This window comes from Furipterus horrens, unplaced genomic scaffold (genome assembly GCF_987537825.1).
Source record: "Furipterus horrens unplaced genomic scaffold, mFurHor1.1.pri manual_scaffold_12, whole genome shotgun sequence".
Taxonomy (NCBI): Eukaryota; Metazoa; Chordata; class Mammalia; order Chiroptera; family Furipteridae; genus Furipterus; species Furipterus horrens.
In genome coordinates this window covers 33,599,281-33,622,957 of record NW_028327182.1, presented here as the reverse complement: position 1 = coordinate 33,622,957, position 23,677 = coordinate 33,599,281, and the positions used below count along the sequence as shown (strand labels likewise).

The 23,677-nt window shown below is 40.2% G+C and overlaps 2 pseudogenes; both read right to left on the bottom strand.

Annotated features, from left to right (window-relative positions):
• Positions 1-281: 281 nt before the first annotated feature.
• On the bottom strand, positions 282-835 carry LOC149996010 (KH domain-containing protein 3 pseudogene; annotated as a pseudogene).
• A 525-nt stretch (positions 836-1,360) lies between these two features.
• On the bottom strand, positions 1,361-2,638 carry LOC149996009 (ADP-ribosylation factor-like protein 13A pseudogene; annotated as a pseudogene).
• Positions 2,639-23,677: the final 21,039 nt, after the last annotated feature.

Here is a 23,677-nt window from a genome sequence, read left to right as displayed (position 1 = left end):
AAGCCATGAATATAAGCTTGCAACTTTCAGGCTCACCCCCCATCCTCTTGGAAGGGGAGAGGGTCTAGAGATTGAGTCTATGATTAATCTTTTTTTTTTTTTAATTTGATTATTAGGGAAGTTCAATTCTTTGTTAGGACTTTTTGAATTCATGTTTGCAAACATTTAACATTGGGGAGTGAGGGGGTGAGGGGGGAAACCAAGAGCAACTCGCACCATCCTCCATATGGGGGTTTCCACTTGAACCTTGCCTGGCTCGCGCTCCAGGCCCCGAAATGACTTCATATCTTGGGAACTGGGCCCTGGGTAGCATCGCGGGACCGCTGGGTAGCCACCTCCCGGACTGAATTGGGGGACCGCTGGGTCTCCACCTCCCAGACTGCGTTGGGGGACTGCTGGGTTGCCACCTCCTAGGCAGCATCGAGGGAACTCTGGGTCGCCGCTTCCCAGACTGTTTCGGTCTCCTGGGCAGCGTCCCTCCCTTCGCTTTGAGCCCAGAGTTGGCGGTGGTAGCAAGCCAAGTTCATTATCATCTTGGACACGTACTTTTGGTAAGAAGGCTGACCAGATATCAAGATCTCAGCCTCCCCTTCAGGGTCCCACTGATTAATGCAAAGCAGAGTCTGAGACACACGCTTGACGTGTGGAACGTGCTCTCCGCTGGGCCAAAGATCGCTTCCACCAGCCACGCCTTGAGATGAACTGCCTTCGGACTCTTAAGGTACTCGGAGTGGAACCAGTAGGGCCGTTTGGTGATGTTACCGAGCACCTGGAATAGCATCCGTTCCCGCTGTTCCAGCAGCACCACCGTCGGAAACTGCTTCGGGGTGGCCATGCTGTGGCAAGCTTCGCAGGGAGCAGTAGCGTAGAAAGCCAGAAGGTGGCAGTTGGGCCTGGCTGCTGCCTTTTTTTTTCCCTCAGCAGAACAGTTTTATTTATTTTTGCCAGTCCCCTAACACCCAAATTCTAAACTTGCCCTGTACTTCTAAGGCTCAATTTCGGTTGGTCAGCCAGGACATGCTGTTCACAGGCTTCCTCGGGAGCATCTGGGTTCAAAGATATATGGTCTCTCTTCTTTGCCAGGGTTGTCTTCATTCTCAAATGGATGCTACCTGACTTTTCTTGAGCCTTTCTGTAGGTGTAAGATTCATTTTATGGCTGGAATGCAGATGTACAGGAACAATAGGAGTTCTCAGGAATGTGGTGTTAAAGTAGGTGGAGTTGTAGGGGACTGTAAAGGTATTAACAAATGGAAATTGAAAAGCTGAAGTATTCCTGATGGTTCTGGAGTTGAGCTCATTTACTGAGGGAGGGATATTAGATGTTTTTCTTGATGTTCCTCCATTTTTCTCTTTAGTACTCAGGTTTCAAAGATGTCTTCACAGACATCATCCAATGTCATCTCCTCTGTGTTCCAGGTAGTCCCTCTCTTCTTTGGGCTGGATTCTTCAAAAAAATTATCATTGTTGTCATCATCGTAATCAATATCATCAATATAAGTTGCTGGGGGCTGCAAGTCAGCACTCTGATTGTAGTGAAGCTCAGTAGTGTTACAAGCTCCATTTTTCCCAGAATATTCACCTTACTCCATGGATTCATCTAAAGCAAATGTCACTGAAATATTCTTTTCAAGTCTTAATCTTAAGCCTTCTTTCTGTAGGACTGGCTTTAGGGGCCTAGCTTCCATTGAATCTTGTCCTAGAGGCTGTTCTTTTTCTTCAGACATTTCCATACTGTCTGATGCATATCTTTCCTCGAAGCCTGTGGTGTCCTTGGAGGTTAGGATACTCAAGGGGAGTAACTGTTGATGAGTACACAGCTCTTTCTGTTTATTCTCGATGGACACTTAACAGCCAGCACAGCCCTTCAATTATGGGCTGATGGTTCCTTCTTTGGAGGTTTTCGATAGTGGACAGGGTTCCAGTTGGCACATGGACTTGTTCTCGTTTACTATGCCTTTCAGGAATAGATATTTAATAATATTACAAGGCAAGAGGGCGTTCTTCTTATCTTGCTGGTTTGCTAGCAATAGGATGGGTTTTTCTGCCACCCTTGTATCAGACAGCAGATGTGTTAAAGTGATCTTCACTTCCTCCCTGAGTTTTAAGTTGCTGGAATCCAGGACAAAAACAAGCCCCTGTGCCTGTGCATAGTAGTTGGGCCACGTTTCTCAGCCTTTCGTGTCTCCATTCAGGTCATAGATGGACACTTCATATTCATCTAGCAGGACTGTAGTCAGTTTAGATTTCATACAAGTGTCTATCTTGCTAGGAGTACAGTCTCATTGTGGTGATGTTGTTTCTTCTGTCTGTCCTTGGTTATACGGTTTATCTCCAACTAGTTTTCAGTTGGTTATTCAGGATGATTTCTCTACAATTTAGTTGTAATTCTAGATTGGTCCTGGGAGGAAGTTAATGTAGCTTCTATTTACTCCTCTGACATCTTGGATCCCTTACAAACTCTTTCAAGCATCACACAGGTATCTATATGATGAAGCCTCCATAAAAATCCCAAAAGTATGGGGTTTGAAGAGCTTCCTAGTTGGTGAACACATCTGTATTGTGGGAGGGTGACCCACCTCAATGGGGACAGAAGCTCCTGCACCTGCGACCCTTCCAGAATTTACGTACCTCTTCATCTGACCGTTCACCTATATCCTTCATCATATCCTTTACTATATAATTAACTGGTAAGCATGAGTAAGTTTTTCTCTCAGTTCCATAAGCTGTTCTAGAAATGTTTGAATCCAATGAGAGGGTCATGAGAACCTCATATTTGTAGCCAAGTCAGACAGAAATTGTGGTTAATCTTGAGGCCTGCCACTTGCAATAGGAATCAGACATGGGGGGCTTGTTTGTTGGACTGAGTCCTTAATCAGGGGGGGACTGTACTAGCTTCAATTAGTGTTAGACTTGAGTTAAATTGTAGAACAACCAGCTGATATGGCAGAGAATTACTGGTGTGGAGAAAAGACTTCATACATCTGGTATAAGAAGTAGGAGGTCTGTCCAGAAAGTATCCAGTCATGTAATCTGAAAAAGACATTTATTGAAGAAGATATAAGGTACAAGAAACAAGAAACATTGTACATAGGACGACACCTCAGTCTCCTTCAAAGTAGACACCTTGGGACCTCACAAAGCTCTTCCAGTGTCTCTTCCACTGTTCAAAACACTCTGCAAAATCCTTTGTTGGGATTGCCATCAGCTGCCCCATCCTATTTTCCCGAAACTCATCGACAGTCTGAAATATCTTCCCTTTCAAAGGTGATTTTAGTTTTGGGAAAAGCCAGAAGTTGCAGGGTTCCAAATCTAGGCTATAGAGGGGCTTAGTCCCCTGGGTGTGTTGTCATGATGAAGCTGCCAATCATCAGTTGCTCATAGCTATGGCCATTTTTGCTGTATTTCACTTCTCAACCAATGAAGAGCATTGAGGTAGTACTCCTTATTAATTTTTTGGCTTGAAGGGGCATACTCATGATGGACAACACCTTCCCAATAAAAAAAAAAAACACAGTTAACATGGTCTTGATCTTGCTGCAGCTTTGCCACACCTTCTTCGGGCATGGAGAACCAGGCAACTTCCATTGGGATGACTGGGCCTTTGTTTCTGGGTCATAGTCATAGACTCACAATTCATCTCGAGTTATGACCTTCTTGAGGAAATCTAGTTCATTGGTAGTGGTTTGAATCAAGTCATTAGCATCAGCAGCACAATATCCCTTTTTCTCTGGTAGAAGCAACTCTGGGATGAATTTTGCCATGATGTGTGCTTCATGCCAAGATCCTGCATCAAGATCTTGGACACAGTAGTTTTTGGAATCCCCAGATCAGCTTCTAGTTCTCACACTGTCAGTCGCTGATCTTTGTAGATTGCAGCCCATACACATTCAACATTCTCAGATGTCCTTGTTGCAGGCCTTCCAGAACATGGGTCACTTTCAAAGGAATTTTGACCATCTTTGAAGCATTTGTGCCACTCTTTTATTTGTGCAGCATTCATTGCATCTTCCACAAAAGCCTTCTGAATCATCCTAATAGTTTCCACAGAGGAATGTTCAAGCTTAACGTAAAATTTGATGAAGATTTGTTGCTTTTCTTGTGCAGTCATTTTGAATGTGGTGGCCACACAGTACACATGCTCACTCATGGGTACTACTGCCCCACTGATAGGCATACTGAAGTTGTCACTGTTTGCCTATGCACAATCCAGTCCACTCTCCTTGGCTGCCAGGGAACATTGATGTTGTGCAAACCATTCTTGTTATATTAACGATGGCTGGACTTCTTCCCGACACACCTCATTGTATGTGAGTAAAGGAGAAACACATTGTTTTTTTATTTTTATTTTTATTTTTATTTTATTGATTATATTGTTGCAATAGTTCCAATCTTTTCCCCTTTGCTCCCCTCCACCCAGCACGCCCCCTCCCCAACAATCCCCTCCCCAAGTCCATGCCCATGGCTCACCCTTTCATATATTCTTCTTCTTTTTTTAAAAAATTAATTAATTAATTAGTTAAATATTTTAACACTAAAAAATAACAATCCCTCCCTCTCAGACTTAAGACCCTTCACAATCTTATAAAGGACAATGGACGAAGGTCTCGAGCTCCTCTAGCTGCTTCAAGCTGGACATGGTCGTCGTCCTACCTACCCTTGGGTCAAGAAATCCCTAATAAGAGTGGGGGTGTGGAGGGGAGGGTGGCCTTCCCACAAGGAAAAGGATCGTGCAGACTCCAGGTTGTTTGGCTGTCTCTGGACAACGGCATGCTTGGTTTAACAGGCTGGCATCCTTGTTGTATTCTGGGGGCAACAGGGTTAAAGGACATCATTCAATCCGTAACCACTAGATGACAAAAGACAGGTATTAATTTTTCAATGTCCCACATTAGGGAAAAGAAGGGTTTCTTTGGAGGAAGGTACACCAGGTACATCTCACCTGTCCAAAACCCTTTTGCCCATTATAATTAGTTTGGACTGAGGGAAATATTTTAGGTTTCCCCCCTCTCAGACCTCTGGGCTCTTTCTGTCCAAGCCATTAGGATAGAAAAGAGAAACCAGTTTTAAAGTGAAGCCCACAGACCACCCCGTTCTTCACCAACCCAGCCACTTAGTTCAGCCAAACCATTGAGTCTCAGGAGGCAGCCATGCAGACAGGATTAAGTGAGGCCTATATGTACAGACAATCACTCAGTTAATGAGATCGTAGGCTTATGCCCTTTGAAAACAGAAATCACATGTTAATTTATGTAACATAACCCACACACAAGTTTATAGATCTGTAGGACTGTCTTATTGGAAAGACATCCAGTTGCAAGGCATTTGACATTCTTCTTGCCTGTAAATTAAACATCTTTGATAATGCCACAGACATAGTTTAACTTTCAAATGAAAACAAATTTTAAATGAAAAGAAACTTTAAAGATGGTTAGCTGCACTACTTTATAGTCTACCACTGGGCATTGTGATCTTCCTTGAATCGTGATTTTTCTCCCTAAGATTACCCTCCTTGTCATTAAAGGGACTGCATTAAGTTCATTTTTAATTTATCCTGTTCATTTGCATAAACACAACAAGAGCAGCATATGATCACTTATGATCTTTAGTTCTGCTTTGCTGGAACTTACGCAAGGAACATTTAGGGTGACCTTCAGTCTGCCCTTCAGGGCACAGAAGCTGAACCACATACCTGGCATTCAGCCTTGCCTGTAAACACCTGTCTTTTCTAGGTCCTCCTGGATTTCCATTGTGCCTTAAGGTCCCTTCTAGCCATCTTTCAGGAAAACAACCTTCGTTCCTTCCCTGGAAAGATTGCTATGGACCGCTCATCCATCCAAGGTACCAGGCCTTTTATCTCGTGGACTTTTATTACCTTTGAAAGTCAGTCCCAGTTGCTCAGGGCTTTTTGGTAACAACCAGAGCCCAAGCATGTCTCCTTTAGGCATGACATTCCAGTCAAAGTCTTAGTCAAAAAATCGTTATTAACAACTGGTCTTATTAGTTTTATGCAAAGAAAGTTAGGTCATTACTTACTTCTTTAGAATGCCAAATTCTGGAGGGATCAGATAGGGAGAAAAATATACAGTGTGAAGGAAAATCCTTGTCCTTCTAATATTCACTGAACTTGCATTTCTATTCTTTATATTTTTATTTTTTCCCCCCACTAAAAATTTTTCTGTTTGTTTGTTTTTCCATTACAGTTGTCTCACTTTTTCCCCCCTCTTGCTTCTCTGCACCCTGTCCCTCCCTTCTCCCACATTCAGTCCCCACCCAGTTGTCCATGCCCATGGGTCATTTATACATGTTCTTTGACTAGACCCTTCCCCTTCTTACCACTTCTCTCCCTCCCATCTCCCCCTTTGTTACTGTTAGTTTATTCCTCGTTTACCTACCTCTGGTTCAGTTTTGCTCATTTGTTTGTGTTGTTCATTAGTTTCCTGTAACAGGTGATAGCATAAGGTAATTTTCTTTTGTTGCCTGGCTTATTTCGCTAAGCATAATTCTCTCTAGTTCCAATCATGTTGTTGCAAATGGTAGAAGTTCCTTCTTTCTTTCAGTACTTATTCATTGTCATTTTCCCCCTTTGTACTCGTGTTCCTCTCTGTCTCTCTCTGTTTCTTCATCTTCTTAAAGCAGACCCTTTAGCATGTCTTGCAATGCTGGTTTGGTGGAGATGTATTCTTTTAACCTTCTTTTGTCTTGGAAACTCCTTATTTCACCTTCCATTTTGAATGAGAGCTTTGCTGGGTAGAGTATTCTTGGTTGTAGGCCTTTGTTTTTCATTACTTGGAATATATTTTGCCATTCCCTTCTGGCTTGTAGTGTTTCTGCTGAGAAATCTGATGATAGCCGTATTGGAGCGCCCTTGTATGTTATTAGTTGTTTCTCTCTTGCTGTTTTTAGGATTCTCTCTTTGTCTTTGAATGTTGGCATTTTAATTATGATGTGTCTTGAAGTGGGCCTGTTGGGGTTCATCTTCATTGGGACCCTCTGTGCTTCCTGGACTTGCATGATTCTTTCTCTCTTCATGTTAGGGAAGTTTTCTGTCATTAGTTTTTCAAAGAGGTTTTCTATCCCTTGCTCTTCTTCTTCTCCTTCTGGAATTCCTATGATACGGCTATTATTATGTTTCATGTTGTCCTGCAGCTGTCTTAGAGCCTCTTCCATCTTGTTCAGCCTTTTTTCATTTTGTTGCACTGTCTGTGAGTTTTTGTCTACATTGTCTTCCAGCTTGCTGATCCGATCTTCTGCTTCCTCTAGCCTGTTTTTAATTCCTTCTACTGTGTTCTTCAATTCAGAGATCGTATTCTTCATTTCCTCCTGGCTCTTATTGATAGCTTCCATGTCCTTTTTGATGCTGGTATAATTCTCAGTAAGTTCCTTATAGTTCTTCTGGAGTTCACTGTAGTTTTTCTGGAGTTCTTTGTAGTTTTCGCTGAGCTCATTGAGCTTCTCCATATTCCATGCTTTCAATTCCATATCTGATAGTTGGCTCCCCTCTATTTCATTTAGCACTCTTTCTGGGGACTCTACCTTTCCTTTCGATGGGGGGTTGTTTCTCTGTCTCCCCATTTTTGTGACTCCTATTGTTTGTTGGTACTTCTTAGAATGATCTGCACTTCCTGGATCTGCCCTTGGTGGCGTCAGATCCTGTACCAGTCTGGGCCTAGGCAGCCTGTTGGAGACTTTCAGGGATCTACTCCCTTTGTCTGTCTCCTTTAGTTGATAATCTATTCAATCTCTGATTAGCCGTCAGGCTTAAGGACCGTGGGTGTGGCAGCTTAATTCCTGTAGGCAGGGCCTTTGCTTCCCCTCAGGCTGACGCCACTTGGCTGGGAATGGTCTGCCTGCAGTGTTGGGATGAGTCAGCACTGGGACCCCGGCCGGCCGCTTCCCCAGCTCTCCCCTCAAAGCCGCCACACCAAACTCTCCCCAAGCATTTCCAGTCCTCTCTGCTTTTCCTCCACTTGTGCCCAGGGTAAGTGGGGGCAGTATATTTTTGTATGTGATCCGCTTAAGAGCTCTTTTTCTCCAGCTGTTTCTCTCCGGCTAGCAAGAAACCCTGTGGCTTTTCACTTTTCTCAGCTGGATACTATTTTACTTTCCAATCTGTTGCTGTAGGCTGGGGAGCCCGGCTGGGGGTTTAGACCCTGCCCTTCTCAGGGGGAATCCCCGGCTGCTGAGCTGTTTCTCAGCCCCTTCAGCTGCCACTCGTGTGAGCCCAGCCAGCCCTTCCGGGTCTCCGCACTCCCTACCAGTCATGTTGTGATGTAGTGGCCTTTTCTGTCCCTCCGTGGTTATAAGACTTCTCTCCAGCTGGTGTTCAGTTGGTTATTCCAGATGATTTCTCCAAAATTACGTTGTAAATCCAGACTAGTTCTGGGAGGAAGTTAGTGTAGCTTCCACTTACTCCTCCGCCATCTTGTTTCTCACATTGTTTTTCCTATACAAAGATAAACAAATAATATACAAAAACCCTTGTAAATAATTAGGTGATAATATTTGTTAAAGTTAATCTAATCTACCATTGGTCTGAAGTTTTTCTCTCTGTGGCTTTCCTTTCTATGCTATCAATAACTTTTAACAAATTAAGCAATGACAATCCCACATTATGTGGGTAATTTACTGAGAATGTTAACATAGGCTGCCACTATTCTTAATCTTGTGTAAAAGCATAGTAGCAAATGCTGCTTCCAGAATGATTTGCTATGTGCTGTTCCTGTGGAATGCGCATCTGTCTGATAGTATCAATAGGTGTGGTAAGGAGAGCCCCTTGTACTTGATGACCTGCTGAATGTTTGTGGGCAGATCTCTTGGGTTGAAGCCTACTATTAACAGGCAGTCTTTTCCTAAATGATTTCTTTCAATTTATGATTAGAGATTATTTAATTTTTGGACATTAGAGTGATGTATCTGGAATGACAGAAAGAGTATGTACTTTTGCAGACCTGTAAATAAATGGATTTGAGGAAATAAAACAAAAAGGAATCATTAGTAAAGCAACAAACTTTTGGAATACTGTGAGCCAAGACACTGACAGAAAGACTTGAAATGATGTAGAAATGTTTTCCTTTAAAAAAAAAAATTGTATAGCTCTCTTCATTCTGAAAGGTCATGGCAATAAAGGAAATGAAGTGTTACTGTTTATAATCTCTAGTAATTTTAAATACTGTAAACAAATAAATCCTGGGTATGAGGAAATATTTATTAGCCTTAAGAGACTTAATGAAAGTTTAAGTAATGCGTTGATATATGAGGTGGTTGAAGCTAGATGACAAAGATCAGTCATCATGAAGTATTAATATTTCCACAGAACACTAATCACACATTCTTTTTATAAAAAACATTAAAGTATAGTTGGCATACAGTAGTATAATAATTTCATGTGGGCAACTTAGTAACTCAACATTTATCCACAATAAGTTAATATTGTAATAACCATGCAGAGTTATGGTTATTAACTGCAAAGTTATTACAATATTATTGACTGTTCTTTGTGCTGTATACGTAATACATTCTATGGCTTACTTATTTTATAACTGGAAGTTTGTACCCCTTCCTCTTATTCTTTTCACCTTTTCCACCTATCCTCCACCCACTTCTCCTCTGGCAACTATCAGTTTGTTCTATGAATCTGTTTTTGCTTTTGTCTGTTTTGTTTTGTTTAGATTTGCATATAAGTGGAATTATATGGTATTTGTCTTTCTCTGTCTGATTTATTTCACTAGGATAATACCCTCTAAATTTGTCCATATTGTCAAAAGTGGCAAGATTTTGTTTTTATTGCTGTATAAATATTCCATTGTATATATACACCACATCTTTATCCATTTATCTATCCATGGACACCTAAGTTGCTTCCATATCTTGGCTACTTAAATACTGCAATGATCATAAGGGTGTGTACATATTTTTCAATTAGTGTTTTTGTTTTCTTCAGATAAATACCCAGAAGTTGAATTGATGAGTTGTACGATAATACTATTTTTAATATTTTGAGGAATCTCCATACTATTTTTCATAGTGTCTGAACCAGTTTAGAATCCCACTAACAATGCACAAGAATTCCCTTTCCTCCAAATCCTCCTGAAAACCATTCATTTGTTGTCATTTTTTAAAGTATATTTTATTGATTATGTTGTTACAGAAGTCCCAATTTTTTCACCTTGCTCTTCGCTGCCTAGTACCCTCCTTCCCCCAGCAATCTCACACTCCTTAGTTCATGTCCATAGGTCATGCATGTAAGTTTTTTGGCTTCACCTTTTCCAATATTATTTTTAACTTTTTCCCCCTATTTTGTACCAAACAATTATGCTTCTTAATTCCTGCACCATATCCCCATTTCTCCCCGTTCTCCATCTGATAACCCTCCAAATTATCCCCATACCTATGATTCTGTTCCTATTCTCATTTGCTTAGTTAGATTTTGTTTTTATTTTTTAGATTCAGTTGATAAGTTGTAACTTTGTTGTCATTTTAGTGTTCATAGTTTTTATCTTCTTTATCTTAAATAAGTCCCTTTAACATTTTATATAATAATGGATTGGTGATAATGAACTCTTTTAGCTTTACCTTGTCTGGGAAGCACTTTATCTGCCCTTCCATTCTAAATGATAGCTTTGTTAGATAGAGCAATCTTGGTTGTAGGTCCTAGTTTTTCATCACATTGAATACTTCTTGCCAGTCCCTTCTTGTCTGCAAAGTTCATTTTGAGAAATCAGCTGATAGTCTTATAGGCACTCCTTTGTAGGTAACTCTCTGCTTGTCTCTTGCTGCTTTAAAGATTATCTTTAACCTTTGGCATGTTAATTATGATGTGTCTTGGTGTGGTCCTTTTTGGGTCTAGTTAGTTTGGGACCTTCTGTGTTTCCTGGACTTGTATGTCTATTTCCTTTGCCAAATTTGGGAAGTTTTCCTTCATTATTTTTCACATAAGTTTTCAATTTTTTGCTCCTCCTCTTCTACTGGCACCCCTATGATTCGGATGTTGACATGTTTAAAGTTGTCCTCGTTTTTTTCAATTCTTGTTTCCTCATTCTGTAGTGGTTGACTGTTTTTTCCTTCTTTATGTCTCAAATCATTGATTTGAACTCTGGTTTCCTTCCCTTCACCATTGGTTTTGTGTGGGTTTTCCTTCATTTCATTTAGCATAGCCTTCACTCCTTCCCTTATGCATTTGCCATACTCAAGCATATCTGTCAAGCCTGTGAGCATCTTTATTACCAGTGCTCTGAATTCTGCATCTGTTAGGTTGGCTATCTCCACATCACTTAGTTCTCCCACTGGAACCTTGATCTGTTTCCCCTTTTGGGACATGCTTCTCTGTTTCCTCATCCTGACAGGCTCCTGTGTTTGTTTGCTTCTGTGTCTTAGGTAGAGCTGTCATTCCTGTTACATTGTAAGGGACAGAGCCTTAGGTATTCATCAGTACACCGTGACCTGTTTCACCATGTTGTGACACTGTATGTGGGGGCGGGGTCAGAGAGGGAACAATGCTGCCTGCTCAGCACCTGTCCCCTTTGCAGGCACCTCTCCCACTTCCGCATGGGACGGGCGCCCCTCCAGCTGCTGCACCAGTCATCACCCCCAGGGTGGGCAGGCTTCCGAATGCTCCAGGACCACGGGAGCCCTTCAAACCAGTGGACTCTGCTGAGAGACTGGCAATGTCCCTCAGCCCTGCTCCAACCCCCACTGCTCTGCACTGTCAGAAGCAATGAAGCTCAATCTTCCCTGGAGCTGGGACCGTGTGCTGCACAGTCTGGTCAGGAGCTGGGAATGCTAACCAGGTGTTCCTCCCCACCCTTCAAAACACATGACTGTGCCCTTCGCTGGCCCGCTGCCATCACACCGCATCCCCTCCACCCAGGCCCTGCCCCCCCACCCATCTGGATGAGTATTTCCTCCCCATATCTTTGTTTGTTGTACTTCCATGCAGCCTGACCTTCTGGAACCTCCAGTTGTCTCCATTTTTGAGGCAGTTGAACTCCCTCCTAGTTGTGGAGGGAGACCCAGCGTGTCCATCTAGGTCTCCATCCTGGCTGGAAGTCTCATGCTGTCATTTTTATAATAGGCATTCTGAGAGGTGTGAGGTTGGTATTTCATTGTGGTTTTAATTTGCATTTTCCTTATGATTAGTGATGTTTTAATATGTCTGTTGGCCATTGGTATCCCTTCTTTAGAGAAATGTCAATTCAGGTCATCTGTCCATTTTTAATCAGATTTATTTTGATGTTGAGTAATATAGTTTATTACAATTTTTGGATATTAACTGCTTATTGGATATATCATTTGCCACAAATATCTTCTCCCATTTAGTAAACTATTTTTGTTGTTGATGGTTTCCTTCAGTTTAGAGAAACTTTTAGTTTGGTGTAGTTTTATTTATTTATTTATTTATTTATTTATTTATTTTTTCCTGAGGAGACATATCAAGAAAGATATTGTTAAGACTAATGTCAAAGAGTTCATTGCTTATTTTCAGTTGTAGTCTTATGGTTTCAGTTCTTAAATTTAAGTCTTACATTCATTTTGAGTTTATTTTTATATGGCAAAAGGAAGTGGTCCAGTTCCCTTTTTTTGTTGCATATATTTGTTCAGCTTTTCATTACTACTTATTGAACAGGCTGTCATTTCCCCAGTGTATATTTTGCCTTCTTTGTCATAAATTAATTGACCATATGAGTGATGTTTTATTCCTGTGCACTGTGTTCTGTACCATTGATCTATGTGTCTGTTTTTATGCCAGTACAATACTGTTTTAATTACTATAGCTTTGTCATATAGTTTAAAATCAGGGAGCATGGTACTTAACATTTTGTTTTTATTTTTTCTCAAGATTGCTTTGGCTATTGTGGTATTTTTGTGGCTTCATATAAGTTTTGGGATTATTTGTTCTATGAAAAATGCCATTGATATTTTGGTAGGGATTGCATTGAATATGTAGATTGCTTTGGGTAGTATGGACATATTAATGATATTAATTTTTCCAGTCCATAGCACACTGTGTTATTTAATTTATTTGTATCTTCTTTAATTTGTTTTTATCTATGTCTTATATTTTCCAGAGTTTAGGACTTTCACCTCCTTAATTAAATTTATTTCTAGGTACCTGATTCTTATTATTCAATTGTAAATGAGATTTAAAAAATTTCTCCTTATTGTTTATTACTACTGTGTAGGAATGCAACAGATATTTGTATATTGATTTTGCATCCTATAACTTTCCTGAATTCATTTCTTAGTTCTAATAGTTTATGGTGGAGTCTTTGGGGTTTTTTATATATAGTATCATGTCATTTGAAAATAGTGATAAATTTACTTCTTCCTTTCTGAGTTGTGGATGCCTTTTATTTCCTTTTCATGTCTGATTGCTATGGCTGTGTCTTCTAGTACTATGTTGAATAAATGTCATGAGAGTGGGCATCCTTGTCTTGTTCCTGATCTTAGAGAATAAGCTTTCAGCTTTTCACCATTGATAGGATGTTAGCTGTGGACTTGTTATATGTGGTCTTATTATGTTGAGGTAAGTTTCTTCTATACCCACTTTGTTGTGAGTTTTTACTCATAAATGGATGCTAAGTGTTGTCAAGTACTTTTTGGCATATATTCAGATGCTCAAGTGGTTTTTTTCCATTACTTGGCTGATGTGGTGTATCATGCTGATTAATTTGTGGATGTTGAACCATCTTTTCTTTTTTTTTTTTTTTTTTAAGTATATTTTATTGATTATATTGTTACAATAGTTCCAATTTTTTTCCCCTTTGCCCCCCTCCGCCCAGCACCCCCCTTCCCCAACAATCCCCTCTCCAAGTCCATGCCCATGGGTCGTACATACAAGCTCTCCCGCCTCACCCTTTCATATATTCTTCTTCTTCTTTTTTTTAAAATTAATTAATTAATTAGTTAAATATTTTAACAATAAAAAATAACAATTCCTCCCTCTCAGACTTAAGACCCTTTACAATCTTATAAAGGACAATGGATGAAGGTCTCGAGCTCCTCTAGCTGCTTCAAGCTGGACATGGTCGTCGTCCTACCTACCCGTGGGTCAAGAAATCCCTAATAAGAGTGGGGATGTGGAGGGGAGGGTGGCCTTCCCACAAGGGGAAGGATCGTGCAGACTCCAGGTTGGTTGGCTGTCTCTGGACAACGGCATGCTTGGTTTGACAGGCTGGCATCCTTGTTGTATTCTGGGGGCAACAGGGTTAAAGGACATCATTTAATCCGTAACCACTAGATGACAAAAGACAGGTATTAATTTTTCAATGTCCCACATTAGGGAAAAGAAGGGCTTCTTTGGAGGAAGGTGTGCCAGGTACATCTCACCTGTCCAAAACCCTTTTGCCCATTATACTTATTTTGGACTGAGGGAAATATTTTAGGTTTCCCCCATCTCAGGCCTCTGGGCTTTTTCTGTCCAAGCCATTAGGATAGAAAAGAGAAACCAGTTTTAAAGTGAAGCCCACAGACCACCCCGTTCTTCACCAACCCAGCCACTTAGTTCAGCCAAACCATTGAGTCTCAGGAGGCAGCAATGCAGACAGGATTAAGTGAGGCCTATGCATACAGATAATCACTCAGGTAATGAGATTGTAGGCTTATGCCCTTTGAAAACAGAAAACACATGTTAATTTATGTAACATAACCCACATACAAGTCTCTAAATCTGTAGGACTGTCTTATCGGAAGGAAAATCCTTGTCCTTCTAATATTCACTGAACTTGCATTTCTATTCTTTATATTTTTATTCCTCCCCCACTAAAAAATTTTCTGTTTGTTTGTTTTTCCACTACAGTTGTCTCACTTTTTTTCCCCTCTTGCTTCCCTGCACCCTGCCCCCCCCCACAGTCAGTCCCCACCCAGTTGTCCATGTCCATGGGTCATTCATACATGTTCTTTGACTAGACCCTTCCCCTTCTTACCCCTTCTCTCCCTCCCATCTCCCCCTTTGTTACTGTTAGTTTATTCCTTGTTTACATACCTCTGGTTCAATTTTGCTCATTTGTTTGTGTTGTTCATTAGTTTCCTGTAACAGGTGACAGCATAAGGTAATTTTCTTTTGTTGCCTGGCTTATTTCGCTAAGCATAATTCTCTCTAGTTCCAATCATGTTGTTGCAAATGGTAGAAGTTCCTTCTTTCTTTCAGTACTTATTCATTGTCATTTTCCCCCTTTGTACTCGTGTTCCTCTCTGTCTCTCTGTTTCTTCATCTTCTTAAAGCAGACCCTTTAGCATCTCTTGCAATGCTGGTTTGGTGGAGATGTATTCTTTTAGCCTTCTTTTGTCTTGGAAACTCCTTATTTCACCTTCCATTTTGAATGAAAGCCTTGCTGGGTAGAGTATTCTTGGTTGTAGGCCTTTGTTTTTCATTGCTTGGAATATTTTTTGCCATTCCCTTCTGGCTTGTAGTGTTTCTGCTGAGAAATCTGATGATAGCCTTATTGGAGCTCCCTTGTATGTTATTAGTTGTTTCTCTCTTGCTGCTTTTAGGATTCTCTCTTTGTCTTTGAATGTTGGCATTTTAATTATGATGTGTCTTGAAGTGGGCCTGTTGGGGTTCATCTTCATTGGGACCCTCTGTGCTTCCTGGACTTGCGTGACTCTTTCTCTCGTCATGTTAGGAAAGTTTTCTGTCATTAGTTTTTCAAAGAGGTTTTCTATCCCTTGCTCTTCTTCTTCTCCTTCTGGAATTCCTATGATACGGATATTATTACGTTTCATGTTGTCCTGCAGCTGTCTTAGAACCTCTTCAGTCTTGTTCAGTCTTTTTTCATTTTGTTGCATTGTCTGGGAGTTTTTGTGTAGGTTGTCCTCCAGCTCGCTGATCCGATCTTCTGCTTCCTCTAGCCTGCTTTTAATTCCTTCTACTGTGTTCTTCAATTCAGAGATCGTATTTTTCATTTCCTCCTGGCTCTTATTGATAGCTTCTATGTCCTTTTTCATGCTCACGTAATTTTCTGTGAGTTCCTTGTAGTTTTTCTGGAGTTCTTTGAAGTTTCCGCTGAGCTCATTCAGCTTCTCCATAATCCATGTTTTGAATTCCATATCTGATAGTTCGCTCCCCTCTATTTCATTTAGCACTCTTTCTGGGGATTCTACCTTTCCTTTTGATGGGAGGTTGTTTCTCTGTCTCCCCATTTTTTTGACTCCTATTGTTTGTTGGTGCTTCTTGGAATGATCTGCACTTCCTGGATCTGCCTCTGGTGGCGTCAGATCATGTACCAGTCTGGCCCTAGGCAGCCTGTTGGAGACTTCCAGGGATCTACTGCTGTTGTCTGTCTTCTTTGATTGTTAATCTATTCAATCTGTGATTAGCTGTCAGGCTTAAGGACTGTGGGTGTGGCAGCTTAATTCCTGTAGGCAGGGCTTTTGCTTCCCCTCAGGCTGACGCCACTTGGAGGGGAATGGTCTACCCGCAGTACTGGGGATGAGTCAGCACTGGGACCCAGTCAGCTGCTCCTCCAGTTCTCCCCTCAAAGCCACCGTGCCAAATTCTCCCCAAGTGTCTCCAGTCTTCTCTGCCTTCCCTCTGCTTGAGCCCAGGGTAAGTGGTGGCCAAAATATTTTCGTATGTGATCCACTTAAGAGCTCTTTTTCTCCTGCTGTTTCTCTCCGGCTAGCAAGAAAGCCTGTGGCTTTTCGCTTTTCACAGCTGATACTATTTTACTTTCCACTCTGTCGCTGTAGGCTGGGAAGCCCAGCTGGGGGTTTAGACCCTGCCCTTCTCAGGGGGAATCCCCGGCTGCTGAGCTGTTTCTCAGCCCCTTCAGCTGCCACCCGTGGGAGCCCAGCCAGCCCTTCCACGTCTCCGCACTCCCTACCGGTCACGTTGTGATGTAGCGGCCTTTTCTGTCTCTCCGTGGTTATAAGACTTCTCTCCAGCTGGTGTTCGGTTCGTTATTCCAGATGATTTCTCCAAAATTACATTGTAAATCCAGACTAGTTCTAGGAGGAAGTTAGTGTAGCTTCCACTTACTCCTCCGCCATCTTGTTTCTCCTGAACCATCTTTTCATCCCTGGAATGAATTCCATTGAATCATAGTATATAATCCTTTTAATTTATTGTTAAATCTGGTTTGCTAATATTTTCTTGAAAGTTCTTATCTATGCTCATCAATATTTTTCTGTAGTGTCTTTGTCTCTTTTTGGCATTATGGTAATGCAGACATCATAGAATAAGTTTGGAAGCATGCCTTCCTCTTCAGTTTCCTGGAAAAGTTTGAGAAGGATAGGTATTAATTTTCTTTTAAATGCTTGGTAGAATTCACCAATGAAGCTGTTCGATTGATTCTGGATTTTTGTCTGTTGGGATTTTTTTATTACTAATTCAATTTAGTTGCTACTAATCAGTTTGTTTGGATTTTTCATTTCTTTCAGTCTGGAAGGTTATATATATCTAGAAATTTATTCATTTCTTCTAGGTTGTTCAATTTGTTGACATATACTTGTTTGTAGTATTAGTTAATGATTTAAAAAAATATTTCTCTCAACTTCCCTCTTAGAACTACTTTTGCTATATCCCATAGATTTGAGGAAGTTATGTTCTCATTTTCATGTCTCAGCTTATTTTTAAATGAAGTTTTGAATGTTTTATTATTAAACTGTTTCTTATTTTCTTGCAAGACTGTTGCTTCACTGTATAAAATAGCACCAGCAAATTCATTATATTGAAAAATTAAGATATTATTGTTTGTCATCTGACACTGCACAACTAACAAAACTTTTCCCCACTACTACCTGTTTTCAATGGAAAGATCAAGTATTTTGACCTAAACACAGATATGGATGTAAGAAGGTTACAATATTATAGACAGCTCAAGATAACAATGTTATCCTTGAATTACATAATTTTTATAACTAGTTTTACCACAAATAATTTTAGGAATTCTGAACATTATCAATGTGGCCTAGTCTAAAAATCATAGGGTGTTGTGATAGAGATGCATATTGTGTCCATCTACAATCATTAGAATGTCATGGAGTATTTTCTTGCAGTACCATTGTTGTAAGTTGTTTCTTTTTCTATTGATATTACTAAAAGTTGCTATTTTAACTCTTTTACTCACCACTAATTTAAGACACCTCCGCTAAGGATGTTTCATACTACTTTACTCAGGGGTTCCATATTCACTCCTCAATAGATTTATGTATTTCTCATATGTTTTCTTACTCATACACTCATGTTCCCCTGTGAATTTACACACTGAGAGCAGATTGGGGCCAGTGGCAGTGTCCAGTTTGTGTCTGCCCAGGACTTCAGTGGGCAGGGTGCACAGACTGCTGGCCATGACCTTTGTGCTCTGTACTGCTTGTAACCCCATGTTCTGCTGAAGGTATTTTTTTGATTCCCTGTCTGATTTTCAGTTTGATCCATTGGTTATTTAATAGTAAGTTGTTTAGTCTTCATGCATTTGTTTCTTTCCAGCATTCTTTTTGTAGTTGATTTTCCAGTTTTATACTGTGGTTGGAAAAGATTCTTAATGTGATTTCAATCTTCTTGAATTTATAACCTTCAATCTATCCTGGAGAGTGTTTCATGTGCACTTGAAAAAAATGTGTATTCTGCTATTTTTGCACAAAATGTTCTGTAAATATCTACTAAGTTCATCTTTCTAACATGACATTTAGGGTAACTGTTTCCTTATTGATTTTCTGTCTGGGTTATCTATCTATCCATTGATGTAATTGGGATGTTAAAGTATTCTACTATTACTGTATGCTGTCAATTTTTCATTATGTCTGTTAATGTTTGCTTTATGTATGTAGGTCTTCTAATGTTTTGTATAGTTACTTATGATTGTTATATCCTCTTTTGTGTCTCTTTTTAAAGTCTTTGTTTTAAAGTCTATTTTGTCTGATCTGAATATTGCTACCCCAGCTTTCTTTTTGTTTTTGTTTGCATAGAATATCTTTTTCTATCCCTTCACTTTCAGTCTGAGTGTGTCTTTCAATCTGAAGTTAGCCTTATAGGCAACCTATAGATGGGTAAATGAGTCTTGTTTTATTTAACCGTTTACCTTATGTCTTTTGATTTAAGCATTTAGTTTATTTACATTTAAAGTAATTATTGATAGGAGTGCGCTTATTGTGTATCTGTATCTTTTGTAGGTTTGGGTGTGTGGTTAACATGAAGTACATGTATAGCAATCTAAATTTATAGAACTCTATTTTAAATGATAGTTATTTGATTTCAAGCACATGCTAAAAAGTACTATACTTCTAGTTCCTTTTCTAAACTATTTTTTTTTCTTGATGTCATATTTTAGATATTTTTTCCTTTGGTATTCCTTAACTATTTATTGTAGTTATAGTTGATTAGCAAATGTTAATGCTCTTGATTTTATCCTAAAAGTCCTTTAAACTATCTTTCCCCTTTTCACATATTCGTTTTCCTTCTTGCTTGCTCTTCTACTATGTTGTCTTCCAGATTGCTAATCTGTTCTTTCATATTTTCTAATCGGCTTTCAATTCTTTTCCTAGTGTATTTTTTATTTTACTTATTGTATTCTTTAGCTTTGACTGGTTTATTATTACATTTTATAACTCTTTGTTGAAGTTCTTACTCAGTTTTACAATTTCTATTCTGCTCTCAAGTTTGGTGAGCATACTTACTGTCATTACTTTGAATTCTTTATTTGGAAAATCATTTATCTCTATTTTAGGTTTTTTTTCTGAGATTTAAAACATTTTATTTGGACTATATTCCATTGTATCCTCATTTAGTTTGACTTTTTTTTTAATGTGTTTTATTGATTATAATATTACATTTGTGTCAATTTCCCTTCCCTCTGCTCCCCTCCACCCGGTGGCCCCCCTCCCTCCAGTTGTCCCCCCCTTTTAGATCATGTCCATTAGTTGTGCATACAGTTCTTCTCAACCTCTCTCTGTCTATTCCATTCCCTCCTACCATGATCCTTAATTCTTATATCATCTCCCTCCCTCTCCCCATTCCCCCTCCCTGTTGACCTCCCCCCAATATGTTCCCCGTACCTATAGTTCTTTTTCCACTCTCGTTGCCTGTTTAGTTTGCCTTTGTTTCAATTCCCTAGCTTCTGTTGTTTCTTGTGATGCAGTTTTCATTTTAGATTTCATTGTCTTGATCCTCCTTTTTCTAAACCAGTCCCTTTAACATCTCATATAACAGTGGTTTGGATCTAATGAACTCTTTCAGTTTTATTTTGTCCTGGAAACATTTTCTCTGTCCTTCTATTCTGAATGACAATTTTGCTGGATAGAGTATTCGTGGTTGTAGGTTTTGGATTTTCATTACTTTGAATATTTCTTGCCAGTCCCTTCTTGCCTGCAGGGTCTCCCTTGAGAAGTCAGCTGATAGTCTAATTGGGACCCCTTTGTACATAATTCTTTTCTTCTCTCTTGCTGCTTTTAAGATTCTCTCTTTATCTTTAATTTTTGACATTTTGATTATAATGTGTCTTGGAGTGGTTCTCCCTGGGTCCAGTTTTTTTGGAACTCTCTGTGCTTCCTGGACCTGTAAGTCTATTTCCTTCCCCAAGTCTGGGAAGTTCTCCTTTATTATATTTTCACTCAATTTTTCAAGTTCTAGTTCATCTTCCTCGCTCTCTGGCAAACCAATGATTCTTATGTTGGGCCTTTTATAGCTGTCCCAGAGGTTTCTGATCCTCTCATCGTTGCTTCCCATTTCCTCTCCCTGCATTGGTTGACTGCTTGTTCCTTCTCCATATTCCAGTTTGTTGAAATGAACTCTGGATTTTTTTTCCTCACCATCTGTCTCGTATGTGGTTTTGTTCCTTTCGTTATGAGTGTTTTTCGCTTCTTTCTCATCTTTTTCCAGATCTTTTGTGAATTCTGTAAGCCACCTGATAACAATGGCCCAGAACTGATCATCTGACAGGTTTCTTATCTGTTCATCTGTCAGGTTCTCAATCTGTTGCCTGGTGAGCTGTGCCACCGGGATTTCTATAGTTGTCTGCCTCATTTTGACAGATGCGTTTTGTTTTCTTGGGCCGGCTGTAGGGGGCAGTGCCTGTGTACTTGTAATGACCCAGCGACCGGCGCCGTTCGGCAGCCTTTCTTGCTGTGCCGTGGTGCTTTGTCGTCACAATCCAGCGACCGGTGCCTGTCCGCGACCTATTTCGCAGCCCTGTGGCGCTTTCTTTGGGGGCAGGGGTCCAAGATGGATTCACACAGTTATTCCGCTAGGAGACCGGGATCCGTCTTCCCGCCCCCCTGGGCCTCACTGTTCAAGGCGATGCGGTGGCTGCTTTCCCCAGCTTTGGGGTTGCGAGCTGCCGGGGGTTTGACTGCAGCCGGGGTTGTTCTCCCCGCCACTGTCCCAGGTGCGACCGCAAACAGCACCGCCCCCTTTCGCTCCCCTTACCTGCCCAAAGTGTGCCGCTGGTTTATAACTTCAGAAGTATGTTGGGCTTCCGTGTAGTTTTATTTTCTGGAATTTCTAGTTATCCTTTGTTTTGAAGTAGTTGTATTCCTCTCTAGTTGTAGAGGGAGACCTAGCACGTCCGTCTAAGCCTCCATCTTGGCCGGAAGTCCCCTAGTTTGACTTTTTATGTTTATTTCTGTGAATTAGTTAAAATAGTTGTCTCTCCAAATCTTGAAAAAGTGGCCTTGTATAGGAGTGACCTCTGGGTGGTTTTGTTACCCAGAACATACAGTCTATACAGAGCCAAGTCTATACAGTGCTTGGGGTGCTGGCTAACCAGTACTGGAGTGGGATCAGGGTGTGGTAGGACCCTGTTGGTCAGCTGTCCAGGACTAGATTGGTCTCTGCTTGAGGAAGCCTGATGTACATATGCACATGACAGCACCTTGGCTATCCAGAGTGGGGTCAGGGCAAAGTAGCTGGGAATGTGCTGCATAAGCCTTGCAGTTCAGCCAGAGCACCTGGGCCGAGCTTCTACCAGTGCTTTCTAGGGGAGGGGGGCATAAATAATGACTCTTAAAGATACTCTGATCCTGGAGTGTTCACACTGATAATGGGAAGATCCTGTGGTTCACTAACTTTCTCTACATACAGTTTTCATTCCCATTAGTTGTACAGAAGCTGCTCATACAGCACTTAGTTGTTTCTTGGGAGGAATTGCTCCATATACAGGTGTAAATTTTGTGTGTTCACGGGAGGAGATGAGTTCAGTGTTCTCCTATGTTGCCATCTTGGACCTGCCTTCAAGCATACATTCTTATTATGATATTACATGGCATCTTTTTTGGAATAAGAAGTGCTTCCTAATGTAGATGTCTGATCAACCTAGAAGATAACCAGACAGTGAATGTGCCATACTTGAATACAGACATAGGAATTTCAGGAGACTAGCGAAGCAGTTGGCAAGTCTGGAAAAAGGAACTGGTTTAGGGAAACTCTCCTCAGGCCTCTCCTTTTATATATGCTATGACTTGAGCTACAGTCTCTAAGTCTAGAAGAGATGTTTCTTGAGTGAGTAGAAGGATACATTTTCTTTATTCATGAATAAAATTATTATGTACAAAGAAATTCTATTCCTTTGAGATCTACATTGGAAATGTACTGCTGAGTATATATGTGGGAGTTCTTACAGTACATTGGACAAACTGTTACTCAACAAGGATAATTTTTCTCTCACCCCCTAAAAAGGGAATAGGTATTTTTACATTAGATAACTACTCAGAGAGAGTGACAGGGTTGTGATCATACTGGAACTTGGGATCAAGATGAGGTAAGGGCTCAAACATGACAACACAAAGATCCAGACACTAAATTGGCCAACATACTGAAATTCTCACACCTGCCAAGATTCTTACTTTTGTGTCTCCATTGTGTATGGATCTTCTAGATGGGTTGCATCAAATGGAAATAAATATTTAAGGATTGTTTTAAGTAAGGGAAAATGCTGTCTTTTCGATTTTATAAGGAAGTTAAAATAAACTCATTATGAATGAATCAATAATAGAGATGATATTTGGAACAGTTATCAGAATTGTGGATTCATAGTGAAAAGACTCTCTAGTCTTACTTGAAGAATAAAGTGGTTGTGTTTTTATTTGTCTGTCCAGTCCTTATGGCTTTAAATCCACTGGTATCCAGAAAAATCAACAATTGCCTTTCTGCTAATGTGGCTCTAAAGGCTTGAATCTTATGATAATCAGCAAGAGAGAAATCAGAACTAGGAGAACTTCCTGGCTTTTTTACAACAAATTACTTTGTCTAGGTCTCAGTTTCCTCACCTAGAAAATATGATCAGAGGTGGTCATTAGTTCTGGAACTTTGGTATATATTAGATTTACATGGAGAGTATATTAAAACACAGATGGATAGATCACACTCCCTAGTTTCTGACTCAGTAGGTTTGGGGGACTCAGAATTTGCATATCTAATAGGTTCCCTGGTCATGCAAATGCTGCTAACATGAAGACCAGAGTTTGAGAACCACTGTAGGAGATATTTATGATTTCTTTCACACTTACATTAACATAAGCATAATGAGGTAAAATAAGCTCTGTAATGTGCCTTCTCGAAAATAAATTTTGCAGAAGTTATTTATCTACCTGAAGGATATTTTAGTGCAGAGAATTTCTGAGCAATGTTTGAAGTTGTCATCTAATGGCAGATATTGTGTCTGTTTATATATGTCAGAGATGCATAAATTTGAGATGAACTTTAGAAGGTTTGTCTATGTGTCAGTTATTTAGAAGAAATATTCACC